Source organism: Saccopteryx bilineata, chromosome 3 (genome assembly GCF_036850765.1).
Source record: "Saccopteryx bilineata isolate mSacBil1 chromosome 3, mSacBil1_pri_phased_curated, whole genome shotgun sequence".
Taxonomy (NCBI): Eukaryota; Metazoa; Chordata; class Mammalia; order Chiroptera; family Emballonuridae; genus Saccopteryx; species Saccopteryx bilineata.
Genome location: NC_089492.1, coordinates 307,915,135 through 307,936,569, shown reverse-complemented (window position 1 = coordinate 307,936,569; position 21,435 = coordinate 307,915,135). Strand labels below are relative to the sequence as shown.

Sequence of the window (21,435 nt, the reverse complement as noted above, 5' to 3'; positions counted from 1 at the left end):
CCACCACCTGAGGTCTCACCCTAGATTGAACTCAGACCCTCCGCAGTCTCCAACCACCTACCACGGCAAATCAAATACTTTCATTCCTTGGTCTAATAGGCTTCTTTAAAATTGAATTCCCAATTTTGCTCTTAGTCAAGCCCCTCAGTGAGATCTTCTGAGCATGGCTTTTAAGGTCTATAATGGCCAAGGAAGTAACAGAAAAGGCAAATAAGGCCCAAAGGAAGTCAGGAAATACCAGCTTTTGGCATATGCTCTTAAAGGCTTCAGCGCCCTAAAGGGTTTCATAGGATTCCATCAGGGCCCTGCTCCAGAGTGGAAAGAAAGGTCATTGAACTGAAGCCTGCCAGGCTTCCTGGCCCCACCAGTTAACACATCTCTGCTGTGGAAAGAGGGACAAGAAAAGGTAAGCTGCCCCCTTGCTCCATGGAGGGAGAATTTAGTATCTTCTTGCCCTGCTCCAGCTACCTGTGTCCTGACCTTGCCCAGCATGCTGGGAATTACCACTGAAGGCCCAAGGACATCGTTCACGAGCCTAAGTTATTTCTTCCAAGTAGCAGATAAACTGATATAATTTCTTGTAAACACAAGGACCATCTACTATGCCTTGCCTGAATATTTAAGTTTTTTTTTTTATCCCTTAAATATCTCTATTATGGGTATTGACAGTCTGAATTTTTTGCTTTATTTAATGTATAGTATCTCCTTTATTCCTCTTGTCTCAATGCCCCATTCCTATTGTAGGCTGGAACTTGCTGCTAATTCCAGCTAGAAGCAGTGGTCACTAGGACTTAAACTCTAACTACAAAGTGTAGAAATGTAACCACCCTTTCCCTAAGTACTTGCTGGATTTATAGGTTACTGAGCAAACTGTACAGACTGTCCAAGAGGCACTTCCAGCATTACATCACCCAAGGACTGACTTTCACGTTGTGATCCTGACAACTCCCACTGCTGCTAAAGTAGAAAAATGGCATGCCTTACTCCAACTAGCTTCTGGTTTGTGGTTAAAATTGAAGGTTTATTTCCTGCAGGCTCGAATGAGAGAAATCTCCCGGATTACCTACAATCAAATGCTTTTACAACCCCTACTCCAATTTCTCCAAGGCGGGGTTCATGAAGGAGGCCCCCAATAGGGATAACAGCAGGAAGTAGCTCCAGAAGATGGCTGGTCCGAGACAAACCTCCTTCCTGAACCCCATGCCCTTTCCTTCCCCCCACGGCTTTTCCTTTTTATCATACCCCAGAGTTGAGAAATGATAGAGATATGAATTTACCAGAACTCCGACTGCCCTTTTGTTGTCCCACCTGGCTGCCTGACCTCACCCTTACTTACTGGACAATCGCCCCTGAGGCAGAAGAGTTCTAGGAAGCTGAAACCGTAAAACCATAAAAGGAACATACCAGAACTTTTGACTCAATACCCCCTCTCCCAAACCCTATCAAATTCACCCCTAGTCTGTAACCAGTGCTCTTCTCCTAGGAGAAGTGCCCGGCAGGGTTCCTTTCTTCCTTTCAATAAAGCCTGTTACTCTGGTCTTTTCGGACTCTCACGGATTCCAACAGTTATATTCCTTTTGAACACATACATCAGGGGTCGGGAACCTATGGCTCACAAGCCAGATATGGCTCCTTTGATGGCTGCATCTGGCTCACACACAAATCTTTAATAAAAAAAAATAACATTAAAAATATAAAACATTCTCATGTATTATAATCCATTCATTTCCTACTGCTCATGTTCATGGTTGCGGATGGCTGTAGCCAATCATAGCTGTCCTCCGGGACAACAACAAATTTTTATTGGATAATGCGTAATGTACACGGGTCGTTGTATGACTCTCATGAAATTACATTTTAAAAAATGTGGTGTTTATGGCTCTCTCAGGCAAAAAGTTTCCTGACTCCTGACATACATGTTGGGGGGCATGACACAATCGTTAACAAGATGATATCATTTATTAAGATTTACATTACATTAACAAGATTAACATTTGTCTAAAGGTTTTACAAGAAACGTGAAAACTTTCAAGGTAATGTAATCAAAGTCATTCACAAATCCCTTTAGTATCTATCTCTCTTCCTTTGCCTAGAGGTACACGTTAATCTCAGATTCTAGGAAGGGAGGGAGAGCTAGGATCAGTGTAGGATGGTAGGTTAAATCTTGTCTCTTATTACAAGCAAAGGGAGTTCTTCAGATAACCTTAATCCCTTCAGAGAACTTAAAACCAAATGACCCTAGTCATCCTTATAAGTCAGGAGATGTCCACATTCCTTTTCCTCCATTTTCCAAAGAAAAGACAAAAAAGCCTGACCTTTTCTCCCAGAATATTAATATTAATATGCAGCTTTTTGGTATCTTACAACAGCTTTTGGCCAGAAGCTTAAACTCGAGCTCTTGAATTCGCAGTTGTTTCTCTAACAACTGCCGGTGCAAATGTTCAGCTTCCAGGGCAAACTGCAACTCGGAACCAGTAACTTCTTTTCCAGTGCTTGCTACAATTCCAGCCTTTTCTGACATTCAATTTGCAATTCATACTGAAGCTTTCGACCTTGGGCAGCTTCTTGCACAGAACTCCTAGTTTCCTCTTGAGTAAAAAGCACACAACCCTGACCAGATGGCTTGGTTGGTTAAAGTGGCCTCCCAATAGGCAAAGGTCGCTGGTTCAGCCCCTGGTCAGGGTACATACAGAAGCGTATTGATGGTTCTGTCTCTCCCTCCCTCTTCCCCTTCTTCTCTCTCTAAAAATCAATCAATAAAAATAAATTTAAAGGCCCTGGCCGGTTGGCTCATCAGTAGAGCGTCGGCCTGGCGTGCGGGGGACCTGGGTTCGATTCCCAGCCAGGGCACATAGGAGAAGCGCCCATTTGCTTCTCCACCCCCCACCCCCTCCTTCCTCTCTGTCTCTCTCTTCCCCTCCCGTAACCAAGGCTCCATTGGAGCAAAGATGGCCCGGGTGCTGGGGATGGCTCCTTGGCCTCTGCCCCAGGCGCTAGAGTGGCTCTGGTCACGGCAGTGCGACCCCCGGAGGGGCAGAGCATCGCCCCCTGGTGGGCAGAGCGTCGCCCCTAGTGGGCGTGCTGGGTGGATCCCGGTCGGGCGCATGCGGGAGTCTGACTGTCTCTCCCCGTTTCCAGCTTCAGAAAAATACAAAATTAATTAATTAATTAATTAAAAAAAAAACACAACAAAAACCACACAGCCCATGGCCCCTAAAAGAACAGCCATGGGGAGCCAGAACATCAACCAGTCCTCTACCCCACCCCTCAAGGGTGGCAGCCCCATACCGATATCTGAATCCTGCTGCAAACTACACCAGTTGTAAGGCCAGGAGCCGCTATCGTGGCCATTCACATGCAGGTTCCCACTGGATACGGGCAGACGGTAGAGAAATGGTGGAGTTGGAGTATGGTGGGTGTTGGGCAAATAAGTTTTAAAATATGATATATCTGTTTGCTCCCTTATAGTTTGTATTGAGTGTGGGGGACAGGCTGTAGGCAGGCCAGGTCATTATAGCCTAAGGCTTAGTTTTAGGACTAAGCTTTTCCCCACACCCTTGACTGATTGCATGATGTGGGGTGGTACACTCTTATGAGGAATCCCATTATGCCTCAGATAAGTGACTTTGCATCAGAGAATTCCTTGTTTGTATATTGGATTAAAGGTTTTTGGTTTCTACACTATAAAGTGGGGCATACTGGGAACTTGCTATCTCGGTTCCTGCTATCACCCTTGCAGGGGCCTCCCTCATTCCTTGCCCTTCATGGGAAAAGCTGGTTTTCTGCTTTTCCCTTGTCTTCTCTTGTGACTTGCCTATCTTGGTGAGACACCAATAAACAGAATGGTCCACCATCCTCCGACTCCGCCATTTCTTTACTGTCAGCCCGAATCCAATGGGAACCTGCATGTGAATGGCCAGGATGGCAGCTCCTGGCCTTACAGTAGGCCATTCTGTTTATTGGTGTCTCACCAAGACAGGCAAGAAACAAGAGAAGACAAGGGAAAAGCAGAAAAACTGCTTCTCCCATGAAGGGCAAGGGATGAGGGAAGCCCCTGCAATGCTGATAGCAGGAACCGAGAGAGCGAGCCCCAGTCTGTCTCATTTTATAGTGTAGAAATCAAAACCTTTAACCCAGTATACAGTTGTAAGGTACCAAAAAGCAGAAAATTGATGTTAATATTCTGGGAGGGAAGATCAGGCTTTCCTATCAGGCTTTCCTGTCCCATCCCTCCTTTGGGGAGGGAGGGAGGAGAATATAGAAGTTTCTGGCTTGCAAGAACAAGGAGTCATTCAGTTTTAAATCTAAAATAAAGGTTAACTGAGAAACTTCTCTTTCAATAGGAGGCAGAATTTACCTATCACCTTGCATTGATTGTAGTTCCTCCCCATTCTTGGAATCTTTTTTTTTTTTTTTTTTTTTTTTCATTTTTCTGAAGCTGGAAACAGGGAGAGACAGTCAGACAGACTCCCGCATGAGCCCAACCGGGATCCACCCGGCATGCCCACCAGGGGCGGTGCTCTGCCCCCCAGGGGGCGGTGCTCTGCCCATCCTGGGCGTCGCCATATTGCGACCAGAGCCACTCTAGCGCCTGAGGCAGAGGCCACAGAGCCATGCCCAGCGCCCGGGCCATCTTTGCTCCAATGGAGCCTTGGCTGCGGGAGGGGAAGAGAGAGACAGAGAGGAAAGCGCGGCGGAGGGGTGGAGAAGCAAATGGGCGCTTCTCCTGTGTGCCCTGGCCGGGAATCGAACCCGGGTCCTCCGCACGCTAGGCCGACGCTCTACCGCTGAGCCAACCGGCCAGGGCCATTCTTGGAATCTTGAGGGTAAAATACCTCTAGGCTAATGAGGAAAGTTGAACCCTAAAAGATTTGTAAATGTCTTTGATTGCATTACCTTGAAAGTCTAAGTGTTTCTATGTATCCCCTAAACAAATGTTGTCAGCCCATGCCATGATATCATGCTCTCCCCCACCCGCCTGTGTGTGATCAAGGGTATATAACAGCCCCTTAACTATTTTTGGGACTGCACGATTTGGGTCTGATGCCCCATGTCACCCATATGCGGCCAGCATATTTAATAAATCTCCTCCTCTAATAAAACTCTTCAAAATTCATCTGGACTGGGTGTCTCTATGTGAACTCGATGAAATGAGGTACAGTGCCTTTCAGAATCTGGGGTGCGGTACTTTATAACAATACAAATAAGGAAGTCTCCAATACAAAGTCACTTATCTGAGGCATAAATGGGACTCCTCATTAGAGGGCACCGCCCCCTGTCATGCAATCAGTCAAGGATGTGGGCAAAAGCTTAGTTTTAAAACTAAGCCTTAGGCTATAATAACTTTGCCAGCTTACAGCCTGTCTCCCACACCCAAAGCAAGCAAGCATGCATGTCATATTTAAAAACTTATTTGACCAACACTGTTCCTTCCAATAAACAGCATTTCCAGGTGGCAGATCTTTAAATAATTTATCTCCTGGGATATGCCAAATTTACCTGACGTGAAACAAAGATCCCCTGGGGGCACATGAGACTCTGGCCAGTACTGAGCACCAGACCCAGGTCCATGGGGTGGTCCTGTGTGGGCTGCTTTGGATTCCTGCCAGCTATGAGCTTAACGCTGACCCAAACCACTTCCGGCTTCCGGGATCTCCTGATGTCGTCTTGTGGCTTCTATGGTCGGTGCCATGAATTTTCCTGAAGTGAGAAAACACATCATATGATGTCAAGAAAGCTCAAATGCTGAAAACCAAAAGAGAAGACAATTGAGCAAACTTACAGACTATTATATTAGCAGTGTGGCACCCCTGTCTGGCACACCTGCCTAACACATGTTCCCCATAGTGTTGATTGATGCTCATAGCCTCTTTATAAGAGAAAGAGCCTGTCATATAATAACAAATACTAATATTATATTAACAACTATTATTAGTTGCTATAATAATATGATATTGATATAATATAGAAAACAGAGAGAGAATTCAGTATTTCCTCCAGCATGGTTGATTATCATTTCATTTTCTCCTGTATAATTTCAGAGACATTCAATCATACAACTTGTTTTATATTATTGCCAAATTTGAAGAAATGTTTATCAAGTTTTTTTTTTTTTATTCATAAAAGAGCAGCAAGATTGCAGGTGATTCCCACACATTACTTGATCCCTTGCTGGGGTTTTGAAAAGGGTCTGAGCACGTGAGGATCCTGAATGTGGAGTTTCCTGAGCCTTAAGGTGGCAGATGTGCTGCTGTGCTGAGGTCCAGCCTTTGGGTCGCTGTCAAATGGAGCAGGAGCTCGCTTCACACATCTCTTGTCTTGAGGGGCCTGTGTGTGTCTCTGACCCAGAAATCCTCAGACCCTTGAGGGCAAACCCTTGTGCAATCCATGTCCCCAAAAGCCCTTAGAACAAAGGGCTTTAGTGCTCAGCTTTCTCCCTGGGCTCCACTCTGCACTGGAGTTGGATCTAAATTATATCTCTCTTGCCAGCATTTGAGAGGTTTAAAGAAAATTTAAAAATTATCGTTTCCCAGAAAGTTTAGTAATTTCAGCTGGAGGGTGGGTTGCCCCAGTCACCAGGACCAGCTCTGACCACGATGGCTCCTGGGTGACCTCCCTCTTGACTTAAACATCATCTGTAAGGTGAACACTTTCAGATTCACATCTGCACAAGACTCTCAACCTCTTGTGGCCTCGGCAAATCCAACTTCGGAGCTCAGGTAGAGGTGAGAAATAATGGTTTCTCAGCCCCCTTCACACCCTTACAACCGGTGGGGCCAGGGTCCACTTCCTGCCTTGGCCAGAACTCACTGGCCCACGGCTTCCTGTGCGGGGTCCTCAGCCCCACCTACCACACAGCTGGGCATTTCCCTCCCTGACCCGGGGACCTGAACCAGCTCTGCCCTGTCAGATGCAGACATGGTGCCCCTGCTGCTGCTGCCCCTGCTTTGGGGGGGTGAGTGGGCCCAGGGAGGGGGGAGGGGCAGTTGAGAGAGGGGCCAAAAGTGCAGTTGAGGCCCTGTGTCCCTACAGGGTCCCTGCAGGAGAAACCAGGCTATGAGATCCGAGTGCAGGAATCGGTGAGGGTGCAGGAGGGTCTGTGCGTCCATGTGTCCTGCTCCTTCTCCTACTTGTGGGGTTTGGTCCATTCCCCCAGCACACTCTACACCTACTGGTACCTGCGTGGAGTCAGGTCATATTACAATGATCCTGTGGCCACAAACAACCCACGCAAACCAGTGATGAGAGACACCCAGGGCCGATTCCTCCTCGCGGACCCCAGGAACAACAACTGTTCCCTGAGCATCAGAGACGCCAGGATCAGCGACACAGGAACCTACTTACTCCGAGTGGAGAGAGGAACTTCTGTGAAATACAGTTACCAAGATAAGAAGCTGAGTTTGCAGGTGACAGGTACTAGAGGGGCCCAGGGGAGGACCCTGAGACATGGGATCCAGAGTTAGAATGGGAATAGGACACTGGGACACTTCCTGTCCAGACCTTGCGCCCAGGATTGTCTCATGAGATAAGACTAGGGGTGAGCTTGGGCCTTGACGCATGGGTTCCTTTCAGGGCCACACTCTGGGTCCCCTTCCTGTGTGCCCAATCGCCTCCCTCTCTCCCCTTCAGCCCTGACAGAGAAACCCAACATCCATATTCCGGAGCCTCTGGAGGCCGGCTGCCCCACACAGCTGACCTGCAGCCTGCCGGGGGCCTGCGAAGGGGGAAGTCATCTCACCTTCTCCTGGGTGGGGGGTGCTCTTGACTCGGTGAATCCAAAGACTCCTGGCTCCTCGGTGCTCACTTTCACCCCGAGGCCCCAGGACCATGGCACCAACCTCACCTGTCTGGTGACACTTGTAGGAGCTTATGTGACCACACAGAGAAGCATCCGGCTCAATGTGTCCTGTGAGTGCTAAAGGAGTGGCTGAATTTCTGAGGGCAGGGGACTGGGGTTTGTGTGTGTGTGTGTGTGTGTGTGTGTGTGTGTAGGGTAGAACAAGCTAAGAAGACACTCGTGCATGGATCTGAGTGCAGGTGGGGGAGAGGTCAGAGGACAGCAAGCCCACCTTCCTGGTTCCCACCACCCTCCTTGGGTTCAGGGTGACTTCCATCCGCTCCTTCCCTCTGAAGCGGGGCCATGTCTTTGTGTCCCAGATGCCCCCCGGAACTTCACCATAGGCATCTCCTTCAGAAATGTCACAGGTAGGAGGAACCCTGCTTTTCTGAGGCTGAGATTCTGGGCCCCTGAGATCACCTTGGAGCTGAGAAGGGAATCCCACTTCCAGTGGGATCAGACCCAAGAAGGTGAGGATGAAAATCATCACCTTCCCTCCTTCATCTTGTGATGTTTGCATCTGTGTTCCACACCTCCGCCCCTGCACTTCTCTCCCCAAAGCCCTGAAGATTCTGCAGAACACCTCCTCCCTGCCCATCCTGGAGGGTGAGGCTGTGCGGCTATTCTGTGAGGCGGACAGCAACCCCCCTGCAGAGCTGAGCTGGTTCCGGGGGTCCCCAGCCTTGAACGCCACCCCCATCTCCAGCACTGCAACCCTGGAGCTGCCCCGCATGGGGACTGTGCAAGAAGTTCTCCTGCCTGGCTCAGCACCCGCTGGGCTCCCAGACTCTATCTCTCTCAGCCTCTCCGTGCTCTCTGAGTGTGGGGACACCTGGGGATAGGTCACCTGGCTCCTGGGAGGGCAGAGGCGCCTCTGACCCTGCTTCTAGCTCCCCACATTCTCCCCGCAGCTGCTGGGCCCCTCCTGCTCCTGGGAGGATCAGGGTCTGCACTTCAGCTGCTCCTCCCGAGCCCAGTCGGCTCCCTCCCTCCGTTGGCGGCTGGGGGCGGGGCTGCTGGAGGGGAACCACAGCAATGCGTCCTGCACCATCACCTCCCTCTCAGGGGGACCCTGGGTCAACAGCTCCCTGAGCCTCAGCCAGGAGCTCAGCACCAGCCTCAGCCTCAGCAGCGAGGCCAGCAATGTCCACGGGGCCCAGAGCGCCGCTGTCCTGCTGCTGCCAGGTCAGGGGTCTAATGGGGGACAGGCTTAGGGAGAGAGGAGTGGGTCACAGAGAAGATGGAGCTGGGGGCGGGGCCGGGCCTGGACAAGAGTGATTGCTAGGACAGGGCCCTCCATCTCCTGTCTGAGCAGAACCTACAGCAGGTTCTGCAAGGAGATGGGGAGACAGGAGACTGAGTCCTGTGGTGGGTGGTGTCACACCCTCTCCTCTGCAGGGAGGTCCATGTTCCAGAGAGGAGTGGTTCCTGCGGCTCTTGGAGGTGCTGGTGTCATGGCCCTGCTGTCCCTGTGCTTGTGTCTCCTGTTCCTTTACATGTAAGACTGTGTTCTGGGGATACAGGAAGCTGAGTTGTAAGGAGAATAGAGAGAGGTCAATAACCCCCACAAAAACAGAGCAGAGTACATCCAGAGGGGACTTCTGATGGGGAGGAGAAATGCAAAGAGGTAACAGCTTGTTTGAGGTGAAATTCTCACATATTTAAGTGTACAGGTCAATGACTTTTAATTTAGTCAGAGTTGGGAACCCGTTACCACAATCAATATTAAAACTGTTTTATTTGACCAAAATGATTTTAAAAAAAAGCATAAAGAAACTTCACATCCCTCAAATATCACCCTACCCCCATCCATGCCCCAGCCCAGTCACCACTGACCGATGTCCTGTCTCATTCTGCCTAGTTCATGTGAATGGACTCATTCAGTACATGGTCCTTTGTGACTGACTTCTTTCACAGAGCACGGTATTGTCAAGGTTCTTGTGTCAGTACTTTCTTACTTCCAAATAATATTCCATGGCATGGATGGGGCATATTTACTTGTTTATTTATTTATTGATGGACATTTGAGTTGTTTCTCCTCCCTGTTTATCATGAACAACACTGTAGTGATCTCTCTTGTACAAGTTTCAGCATGTAAGAGGGCCTTTCATGATGAAAATTCAGTCTTGGTCACCCGGGGAATGTAGTACTCACTTGCATGTCAGGAGGGTCTCTGAGTCTGGTCCCAGGGTCTGGGTGCCTCAGTCATCTTGTCAGGGAGTGGAGGCCCCTGCCCACCTGTGTCTGAGCCACTCTGGCTGCTGACTTCTTCCCTTAGAGTGAGAGCCCACAGGAAGCCAGCGGCCGGGAGACCCCAGGTCAGGGATGGTGAGGACCCTGTGGTGGGCACAGCCACCTGGGTGAGTGGTGGGGGTGTCTTCTCATGCAGTGTGGGGGGCTGGGCATGTCTGTTCAATGAGTCCAGACCGAGCTCCTCAGCATCTCCCCAAACTCAACCCTCAGTGGTCAGCCGGACAGACAACTGGAAGCTGACTTCCCCTCCTTCCCCTCCATCTCCCGGAGCCCATGGTCAGCCTCCTGCCCACCGCGCTGACCACTGAGCCCACCTCCCTCTGCTGAGTACAGGCTGCCGGAACCTTCTCCCCAAAAATGTTACTTTCTACCTACTCTGAAAATATTACATCCTCTCTCTTCACCTCAGTTACCTTATCTGTAAATGGGGGTATTAAGAGTATCATTCATACTGTTTATGAAGAAGAAATGTGTGTGATCAGTAAACCCTCAATATGGTCTCATCAATTGTAGTGTTACAAAATTTTAAATAAGTGAGTGAATTGGTGAGTTCATAATAATTGGTGTGGAATAAAGGGATGAATAAAAGAGATTCATCAGTCTGATTGTTGGTGGCTCAGTGGTTAGAGCATCAACCTAGGATGCTGAAGTCACACGTTTGTAATCCCAAGGTTGCCGGATTGAGCTCAAGCTCACCTGCTTGAGTGAGGGGTCATTGTTTTGAGGCTGGGATTATTGATATGATCCCAAGGTTATTGGCTTGAGCACAGTGATCTCTGGCGTGAAGGTTAAGGTCACTGGGTTGAAGGTCAAGGTCACTTGCTTGAGCCCAAGGTTGCTGGCTTGAGCAAGGGGTCAATGGCTCAGCTGGAGCCCTCCAATCAAGGCACGTATGAGAAACAATGAACAACTAAGGTGCCTCAACTACGAGTTGATGCTTCTTATCTCTCTCCCTTTCTGTCTCTGTATCTCTCTCTAGCTTAAATAAAAAAAAAGTTTTATCAGCCCTACTTCCCCACAGGACCATGTTTGCCTTATTCTCTGACTCCCTTCTCTCCCGTTCACTCAGGGTTTCAAGCAAAAGCCTGGGCCACACAGGCCCCCAGACCAAGTGGCACTTGCTGGGGACGCCCCTCCATCAGGGGAGAAGCAGGAGCTCCAGGGCACCAGCCTCAGCTTTCATGAGATAAGGTCACTGGAGCCTCAGGACCAGGAGGCCACCAGCTCCCCTGAGTACTCAGAGATCAAGAAGACAAGCAAGTGAGGACTCGCTCAGAGCTCAGTCCTGGCCACAGGCATCATGGCCTCTCGGGGGAAGAAGTGAGGAGTAACTGATGCAGCAGGAGGAGACCTTGTGACAATATCAACATTAACTCCTGTGTGAGCGTCCCCAGGCAGGGCAGAGAGACAGCTGAGGGGATGACAGTGACTTGTCTCACATGCAGGCTTCAGTGCTCCCTAAGGCATTGTCATGAGGTGACTCACTTCATTTCCGCCCCTCAGTTTCCCTTTCTGTACAGCAGAGCCCATGCATGCCATTCAAAGGTGGTTGTGAGCATGAAATAATAAATCAACACAGAAGTCAACCAACAGAGTGCCCGATCCAGGCGTGTGCTCAGGGCTTGCTGGTCTCTCTTTTCTTGAACAAAAAGGTCCTGCTGGCAAGTTCTTCTGAATCTCAGGGCGACCAACCATAGTTGACAGGGTGTGAACATGTTGGTGTCAATTGTCATCCTAGAGTTCTTCAAAGCCTCCCCAGGGGAAGACCAGCCTCTCTCCCTGGTGGTCAATTTATGATAGGTATCTTCTCTCTGGCGTCATGTCGACTCACTTTACCTGTCCGTTCTTCCAATACCTACTGACTGCCAGTTCCTTCCCTGTCCCATTTACGGGGCCCCCACAGGGGTCTTTCCAACTGCCTTTGTACTGCAAGCAAAAGCTGACTGTGTATTTTATCCCCAATTAGGAAGAAGCAAGAAGGAAGCCCTTTTTGTAGGAGATGGTGTGGGAGGTAAAGGAATGGCTGTTAGGACCATAGAGCTCTGTTGTAATCATGGAGTATTTCCCGTAGGGCTTTCACACTACACAGGGTATGAGATCACCACCTACAGGCCCTCCCGATTCCTGTCTGGGTTAAGGTCTCCCTGGTAAATTTGATCAAGCCAGAGAGCTTACCCTGACTGTCTCCTACACAAGCCCCTTCCTGACTCCCTGACCTTGGACCATGTATTACAGGCATTTCCCCCTGGCGTTTTTCTACTCACCCAGATTTGTGGGTTTTCTCTTGTGCTGCAGTGAATGTCTTTGTACAATTATCGTTACACCCCACCCCACCTCATCAAGGGCCCCCTCATCACCCTGCCGGGTTCTCCTGAGTGGAAACACATGCCATTCCCTCTCACCTTACAGGGGTTCTGACAATCCTCTCTGACTCGCTTGGGTAGACACCCTGCTCACTCTCTTTGAGACTCCTCATTCTAGAACCACTCTGTACAGATACACACCATGTTCTGCCATACCTGGTGGCTTTTAAGGTCTGTGGATCAGAGAAGGAAGAGAAAGAAAGGAAAATGAAAGACAGGAATGAGCAGAGAAGGGAAGAAAAGGAGAAGAGTGAATTCTGGATACGATTGAATGGCTACATCTGACTGGGTGTGGGGTGTGAGAGAAGGCAGGAAGACAGAATGACTGAGGAGTTGGAAAATGGGTTAAGGTCTCCTGAGATGGAGAAAGCTGTGGGAAGAGCAGGGAGCAGAAATCTAGGGGAAGGTTGGGACACAGGAGTTAGAGACCCACATTAGATACCCAAGCAGGCAATTAAATTCATGAATGTGGAGCTCTGGGGAGAGATTGAGGATGAAGTTATACATGTGGGAGTTATCAATATGGGCTATCACGTAAGACCTTTGGGCTGAAAGAGGTTGCTTTGGGGATGAGGTAAAGACGGCACAGAGAAGTGGTCCAAGGACTGAGTCCCAGGGTTGAGGAGTGTTTGACAATGAAACACTTCACTTGTTTTTGTTTATACGTGATCTGATAGATAGGAAGGTAAATAGAATTCTAGGTTAAGAAAATAAATCTTATATAAGTTTATTTTTGTTGCAAAAGATACCTGAAATTTACAAGTGGCTTTTTTTTGGTGGGGGGCTGTAGGGAAGTGATATACATAATCTCCTTTGATTTACCTAAATAAAGATTTGTTTTTAAAAAAGATTTATGAGAGGTGTGGAGAAAAGGGAACCCTCCTGCACTGCTGGTGGGAATGCAGACTGGTGCAGCCACTGTGGAAAACAGTATGGAGATTCCTCAAAAAATTAAAAATCAAACTGCCTTTTGACCCAGCTATTCCACTTTTATGAATATACTCTAAGAACACCATAGCACTGTCCCAAAAGGAGAAATGAACCCCCATGTTTATGACAGCATTGTTCACAATAGCGAAGATCTGGAAACAGCCCAAGTGTCTGTCAGTGGACGAATAGATTAAAAAGCTTTGGTACATACATACTATGGAATACTACTCAGCCATAAGAAATGATGACATTGGATCATTTACAACAACATGGATGGAACTTGATAACATTATACTGAGTGAAAGAAATAAATCAGAAAAAACTAATAACTATATGATTCCATACATAGATGGGACATAAAAATGAGACTTGGAGACGTGGACAAGAGTGTGGTGGTTATCGGGGGAGGGGGGAGAAGAAAGGAGAGGGAAGGGGTGGGGAGAGGGGAGGGGCACAAAGAAAACCAGATAGAAGGTGATGGAGGACAGTTTGACTTTGGGTGATGGATATGCAACATAATCAAATGTCAAAATAACCTGGAGATGTTTTCTCTGAACATATGTACCCTGATTTCAATGTCACCCTATTAAAATTAATAAAAAAAAAGATTTATGAGGACTTCTGGTCAAAACAGAGGATTATATAGATGCTGTGCTTACCTTCTCCCATGACCACATCAAAATTACAACGAAATTATAGAACAACCATCATTATAAAAGTAATTGTAACATTTCTATATGTTTCCACTCCTAGGTAATATCCTTTTGGCCCTGGAGTGTGTGTGTGTGTGTAATATATATACTATATACATAATAATGTATATATGTATATATAGTATGCATGTATGTATATATATAATTAATTTATTTAACTTACTGGATGTTTCTATTGCTAGTAATTTACTTGGAATTTTTGCATCAACATTCATTTGGAAGCTTTATCTATAGTTTCCATTTTTGCATTATCACATTAGGTTTTATATTATGTGCTGCTGGCTCTATGCAGATAATGTGAAGCTTTTTAATTCAATCTTTAGTTTACATTGAATCAGAATTTTCCACTTGTTGGTAGTTTAAAATAATGTCATATAATTCTGTCAGTTTAGTTTATAGTTTTCAGCTAATTAACATGGTCATTCCATCTTCAGAATGGTTTTGTAATTTATTTATTTATTTATTTATTAAAAAGGATCCACTTTTTTTTTTTTTGCTTTTATTAATTTTTAGAGAGTGAGAGAGTGAGAGAGAGAGAGAGAAGGGAGAGGGAGGAGCAGGAAGCATCAACTCCCATATGTGCCTTGACCAGGCAAGCCCAGGGTTTTGAACCGGCAACCTCAGCATTCCAGGTCGATGCTTTATCCACTGCACCACCACAGATCAGGCCTGGTTTTGTAATTTATGTGTTCCTGAAAAATCATCCATTCATCTGAAGCTTTCCAGTTATGAGCCAGGAACAGAACCAAGGATCCATAAACAATTCGGTTCCTCCAGAGCTGCCCCCTTCCCTCACCACTGTCACCTCTGGTTCTTTCCCCTGCAGCCCGGGGATTGTCCCGGTCATGGACTCTATGCCACTGGGTTTTACTTTCTGTGTGCCAAGTATTGTGTTGTATGCTTCTAAGTACTTTTTATTTTTACCTGTCATTATTTTCTCTTTAATTATTTCTCCTAGACTTTCTTTTATAATTTTTATTTTTTTAATTTTTTATTCATTTTTTTTTAGAGAAGAGAGAGAGAAAGAAGGGGGAAGGAGCAGGAAGCATCAACTCCCATATGTGCCTTGACCCGGTAAGCCCAGGGTTTTGAACTGGTGACCTCAGCGTTCCAGGTCGACGCTTTATCCACTGCGCCACCACAGGTCAGGCCTCTCCTAGACTTTCGAGGTTTGTTTTCATTCTGTTGTCTAATCATTGCTTTGATCTAAAAAGAAATTCTTTAATTACCTTATAAATGGGAAGGTGCTATAGTTTAGAGTCTTTTTTGTTTCATAAGGTTAATCGGTTAAAATACTCCTTACAGTTTTTCCCATGCTATTTTCTTTTCCTACTTTATTGTCTGTCCAAATTGTGTTGCAGGAGAGCTGGATCCTTGGGCATCTGAATAGTGGATCCATGATTTACCTGTCGAGTGTGCTGAGGACACTTTGTCCAGTAGAGGGCGCACGTGGACTTTGCCTTCCTTCCTTCTGGCCAAGAAAGATGAACTGCTGAGAAATGTTGAGTAAACCTCCTGCTGGAGGGATCTTTGGCCTCAGCGAAGGGGAGGCCATTGCACTCAGCGGGAGAAGGCAGCAATTAACCGGGCAGCTCTGCTCAGCCCCAGCTGATTCTGTTAGGCAGAAATGCCAGATACTAACATTTTTCAAAAAAAGTTAGGTATTCAGAATATTATTGTGGGATATCTCTATGTGCGAAACTGTGACCAAGAATTTACAAATGTTTTCAAAACCTGTATGTAAACTAAATACAAATTAGATAAAAAAACATTTATGCAAGAGACACTGGATTCACTGGACTTCTGTATCCTGGGCTTCCGGTCACGCTGAAGAGTACAATACTGAACACTTTTCCCCTAAGGTCCGGGGAAGGATGAGGTGGTTTACTCCCACCACTTTTTTCAAACATTTTAATAAGACTTTTAGAAGAAACAATGAGGTACAAAAATGAATATGGGGCAAAGTGATTGGAAAAAGAGAAGGAAAACATTATTGTTTCCAATCACAAGGTAGCGTCCATAGCAAATTCCCTGTACCCTAAAAGCAAACTATTGGAACTGATATGTGAATTTAGCAGAATTACTGCATCTAAAAGAAACAGTTTCTATATCTATGTTAGCAACATCAGGAAATTATATGAAAAATCAAGAAAATGTTGCTGAGAGAAATTAAAGAAGACCTAAATAAGAGATGGATCATGTTTATGAATTAAAATATTTGACATTTTAAAGAAGTCAATACTTCTCCAAGCTAAGACCCCACAGTGCTGAGGGTTTTTCTCTCCCAGACCTACCTTAGTGTTGGGTGTGGGGATTCACTGTCAGCCACACAGACCATATGTTCCTCATTGCTGTTGCAGTGTTTTTGATTTCAAGCATTTCCTTTTGAGTCCATCTTAGAACTTTCATCTCTATGTTATATTACCATCTGTTCTTGCATGATGTCTAATTTTTCCTTTAGAACCTTTAACATAATAATCATAATGATTTTAAATACCCTGTGTGATAATTCCGAGATCTCTGTTGTGTCTGAGTCTGGTTCTGATGCTTGGTTTGTAGCTACAGACTGTAGTGTTGTTGCTGTTTTTTAAAAAATAAACTTCACTTTTTAAAAAAATTGTATTTTATTTTTGTATTTTTCTGAAGTTGGAAATGGGGAGGCAGTCAGACAGACTCCCACATGCGCCCAGCCAGGATCCATCCGGCATGTCCACCAGGGGGAGATGCTCTGCCCATCTGGGGCGTCACTCTGTTGCAACCAGAGCCATTCTAGTGCTGAGGTAGAGGCCACAGAGCCATCCTCAGTGCCTGGGCCAATTTTGCTCCAATGGAGCCTTGGCTGTGGGAGGAGAAGAGAGAAACAGAGAGGAAGGAGAGGGGGAGGGGTAGAGAAGCAGATGGGCACTTCTCCTGTGTGTGCTGGCCCGGAATCAAACCCGAGACTCCTGCACACCAGGCCGACGCTCTACCATTGAGCCAACCGGCCAGGGCCATAAACTTCACTTTTTTTTAAGTGGTTTAAAGTTTACAATAAAATCAAGCAGAGAGAGACCTGAAGATGGCAGCGGAGTAGGCAGACGCACAGACTCTCAGCTCACACCACTGAACTGGATTACAAACTAAGTTATAAACAATCAGCATGAAAAACAACTCTGGACTACAAGAACAGCTCTCAAAAACCAAGGAGCAAAGAAGAAGCCACAACAAACCTGGTAGTGAGCACCTGAATCTCCCCTTCTTACAGGAATGGGGTGGGGGGTGAGGCGGAGAACCCGGAAGGGCTCTCACTCCAAGGAAAAGAGCAGAAAATACTGCTCACAGCCACTTGCCTGGCTACCAGGGAATGAGGTGTGTTGAAAGGGCTGGCTTGTCTTCCAAAAAAAAGGGGGAGAGAGAGAGACAGATGGCGAGGGGTATAGGCATACAGGGGATGACCTGAGAAGCTGACTCATCCAGTGATGGAGGCGGCCATAGCTGGGGGAGGGATTGATCCTTCCACAAAGCAAAACACTAAATTGCGTCTGGGTCACAGATCTCCAGACATCTCTCCAGCTCCAATCAGCACAACAAGACACAGCTGAAAACAAGAAGTGGGGAGGAGGGGCAGTAACTCAGGTCTCCATGGAGATCTGAGATACATCTCCCCCTACTGAAGCTGAGAAAACACCCTACTCCCAGACAGAGTAACTAGCAGAAGAGTGGCCTTCAGAGTCTCAGGTTACAGCCACTGCATTCCTGGATACAGTTTCAAATAAGCCCCCTGCTGAGATCAGTAAACAAGACTATCACGTGTTAAGAAAACAAGCAAATCAAGACTTCAAAGCGGCCCAAATCCGAAAGTGGATAACAAATAGTAGCTGATGCCAACCCAAGAAGACCTAGAAATAACACAATTGAAAACTGGAGGCAGACAACGCCAAGTCTAGACTCAACCAGCTCTACAAACAAAACACCCAAACACACAGACATAATGAGAAGACAGAGAAGTGCAATCCAAATGAAACCACAAGAGAAAAATCCAGGAAATGAACTGAGTGATATGAAAATAACCAAACTTCTGGATGCAGACTTCAAAATAATGACTGTAAGGATGCTTAGGAATCTTAGAACAACAATGGATGGTCATTACAAACACCTAAATAAAGAAATAGCAAGTATAAAAAAGGATATTGAAATATTAAAAAAGAATCAGTTGGAGATGACAAATACAGTATCAGAAATGAAGACCACAATGGAAGGAATTAAAAACAGGATGGATGGAGCTGAGGATTGAATCAGCGAGTTAGAAGAGAAGTGGAATGAAGGCATGAAAGCAGAGAAGAAAAAAAGAAAAGAGATTCAAGAAGTCTGAGGAAACTCTTAGAGAGCTCTGTGACAACATGAAGAGAAATAACATCCACATCATAGGGGTTCCTGAAGAAGAAGAGAAAGAACAAGGGATAGAGACTTTGTTCAATCATATCATAGCTGAAAACTTCCCTGAATTAATGCAGGAAAAATTCTCACAAGTCCAAGAAGTACAGAGAACTCCATTAAAGAGAAACCCAAAGAAACCTACACCAAGACACATCATAATTAAAATACCAAAGCTAAGTGATAAAGAGAAAATATTAAAGGCTGCTAGAGAAAAAAGGGCTATCACCTACAAAGGAGCCCTCATAAGGATGACATCAGACTTTTCAACAGAAACACTTGAGGCCAGAAGGGAATGGCAAGAAATATTCAAAGTAATGCAGAACAAGAACCTACAACCAAGACTACTTTATCCAGCAAGGCTAGCTATCACTTAAAATTGAAGGAGAAATAAAAACTTCCCAGACAAAAAAAAAACCTCAAGGAATTCACTACAACCAAACCAATGCTGCAGGAAATGTTAAGGGGCCTGTTGCAAACAAACCAAAGAGGGAAAAGAATATAGCAAAAGAGGAATACAGCTTTAAAGAATAAAATGGCAATAAACAACTACATATCAATAATAACATTAAATGTAAATGGATTGAATGATCCATTTTATTTAAAAATGTATTGCATAATAAATATGTATTTTCTGATGGCTTTAAGTGACCCCTGTGTTTTGGTCATTCCAGCCCCGCCGGGGTCGTGACCCACAGGTAGAGAACCGATGTATTAGATTTCTGTGGTTGCTATAAGAAATGAGTACAGACTCAATGGCTTAAATAACAGAAATGTATTTATATCTTGAATTCAGAAATGCAAAATCAGTTGCACGAGGCTAAAGTGAAGACATCAGAGGGGCCGGTTCCTCAGGAGCCTCTGCGAGGAGAATCTGTTCCTGTATCTTTTCCAGCTTCTCGTGGTCTCCTGTATTCCTTGGCTTGTGGCCCCTTCCTGCATCTTTAAAGTGTATCACTCCCATCTCTGCTTCCATCATCACATTGTCTTCTAGTCTATACTCAAATCGACATCTGCCTGTGATGATATTTAGAGACCACCCAGATTATTCAGGATAATCTTTCCATCTCAAAGTTTTAAACTTAATAACACCTGCAAAATTTCCTTTGCCATATAAGGTCACATTTACAGGTTTTGGACATTAAGACCTGGGGTCACTAATCAGCCCACCACATTTTATGATTAAATCCAGGTGGGTAGTAGACTTATTGGGAGGGATCACTTAGTAAATTAGAAAAATGTCTAACCTCTATGTCGTATACCTAAACTATTACAGTATTAAATTAAAAGAAATATGATTATATTCAAATAGAATTACAATATATAATTTAAATATATTTAGAATATAATTATATTTTATTGTCTATTATAAAATATAATTATAATACAATGCAAATTAAAAAGAAAATATTTTTGGTTGTAGGGTGAATGCCTGACATTGACCTTTTGATAGCCAAGGCACCCATTTCCGGAGACATCTGTCCTGAATAAACATCACAGGCTTGGAGGCACAGCGCCTAGCATAGCAGCCAGATGGGGAACCAGGCTGCTGCCACACATGAAGGTCCCTTTGTTAGGAAGCGCGGGTAACCTAGAGAACCGACCGGTTGAGTGGTGCTGCTTCTCCATCCCCACACCCTGGTTTCCTCTCTGTGCTTTAAATTAGCCCATAGAGAGTGAGCCTGTGAGCCTCCACCCCCCAACCTTGGACTCCAATAAGGGCAGCGCCCCAGGGTCTTGCTCCCTCTGCCTCTCTCTACCTGAGACCTGCACCTCACCTGTGAGCCCTTTCCACGACCTGTGACTAATAAATCCTGTTCTTCACAATTCCCTGATGGTTTTTGCTGAAGTGCATCCTGCAATCGTTATAAGAACAACATTGACTCTGTTGGGGGACTGTCTTTGGATCTGGCTACAAGTGACACGGGCTGGGTGGGTTCCCAGGTATTCCTAGCCCATAGCATCACTGCTGAGGCCGGGACCCCCGCGGCAGCGGGCTGTGTCTCTGGGCTGTGGCCTTCACACGTGACCCTCAGCTTCCCTCCGCCCTCTGAGTGAGGCAGGAAAGCTAGGCTGTGCGGGACGTAGAGACACGCCTCCCTCCAGACGGGAGGGGCTCTGGTTCACTCTCTCCCTGCTGAGTCAGCTTAGGTTATGCAAAATGTTCTGACGTATTTCACTTATTTTACTCTTCACTCTCTTTGTTAGGGCCACCAGGGGCACTTCCCCGTGCAAACCTAGCGGGGTTCCGGGAGGTAAAACCCCCACAGAAGGGCGGGAACTCCAAATACTGTGACCCACAAAAGTGTCTCACTCTGGTGTTAATCCAACACAACCTCCCCCTAATTGTCACCAAGTGTCCCTACCCATCTATGACTCTAGCAGCTCTGCCCTAGGTGGAAAGATCTCAGCGGCAAGATTCTGCACATGACAGACGCTCTAGGTTTTGGGATGGTGGCTGGCTCTGTGATCTTAGTTCTTTGGTGGATTTAAGAAAAGTCATTAACCCCCAGTTGATCAGCTTTTCCTTGTTCTAGGAATAAGAGTGATACTCCAAGCTACTTGCATGTCAGAGCTGAAATCAGAGTCACCTTCTATTTCTTTTTTTTTTCTTTTTCTGTGGTACATTTTTGTTTGCTCCTCTTCACTTTGGGAACACGTGTAGCTTAATGTCAGAAATCTGTTAAAAATGCTAAGTTTACAATGCCCAGCAGGGGGCGGTGTTGCTCTTTGTTTTCTTTCCCTTTCTCAGGTGAGCCTTGTTTATTAAGACCTGTTAGCGAGGGGCACCCTGAAGTTGCAGGATTTTTGTTTGGTACGTTCCAGGGTCCCCCAAATGAACTCTCTGCATGCACAAAGCAGTTATAGTAAAGGAGTGAGGTAGTCGAGTGTCAGGAAAACAGCTGGCACGTGTTCTGAGAAATGG

General features: G+C 46.1%; 1 protein-coding gene and 1 pseudogene; both read left to right on the top strand.

Annotated features, from left to right (window-relative positions):
* LOC136332101 (sialic acid-binding Ig-like lectin 5) overlaps positions 1 to 21,435 on the top strand; it is a 192,424-nt gene that overhangs the window by 58,182 nt on the left and 112,807 nt on the right.
* On the top strand, positions 6,919 to 11,415 carry LOC136332099 (sialic acid-binding Ig-like lectin 5; annotated as a pseudogene).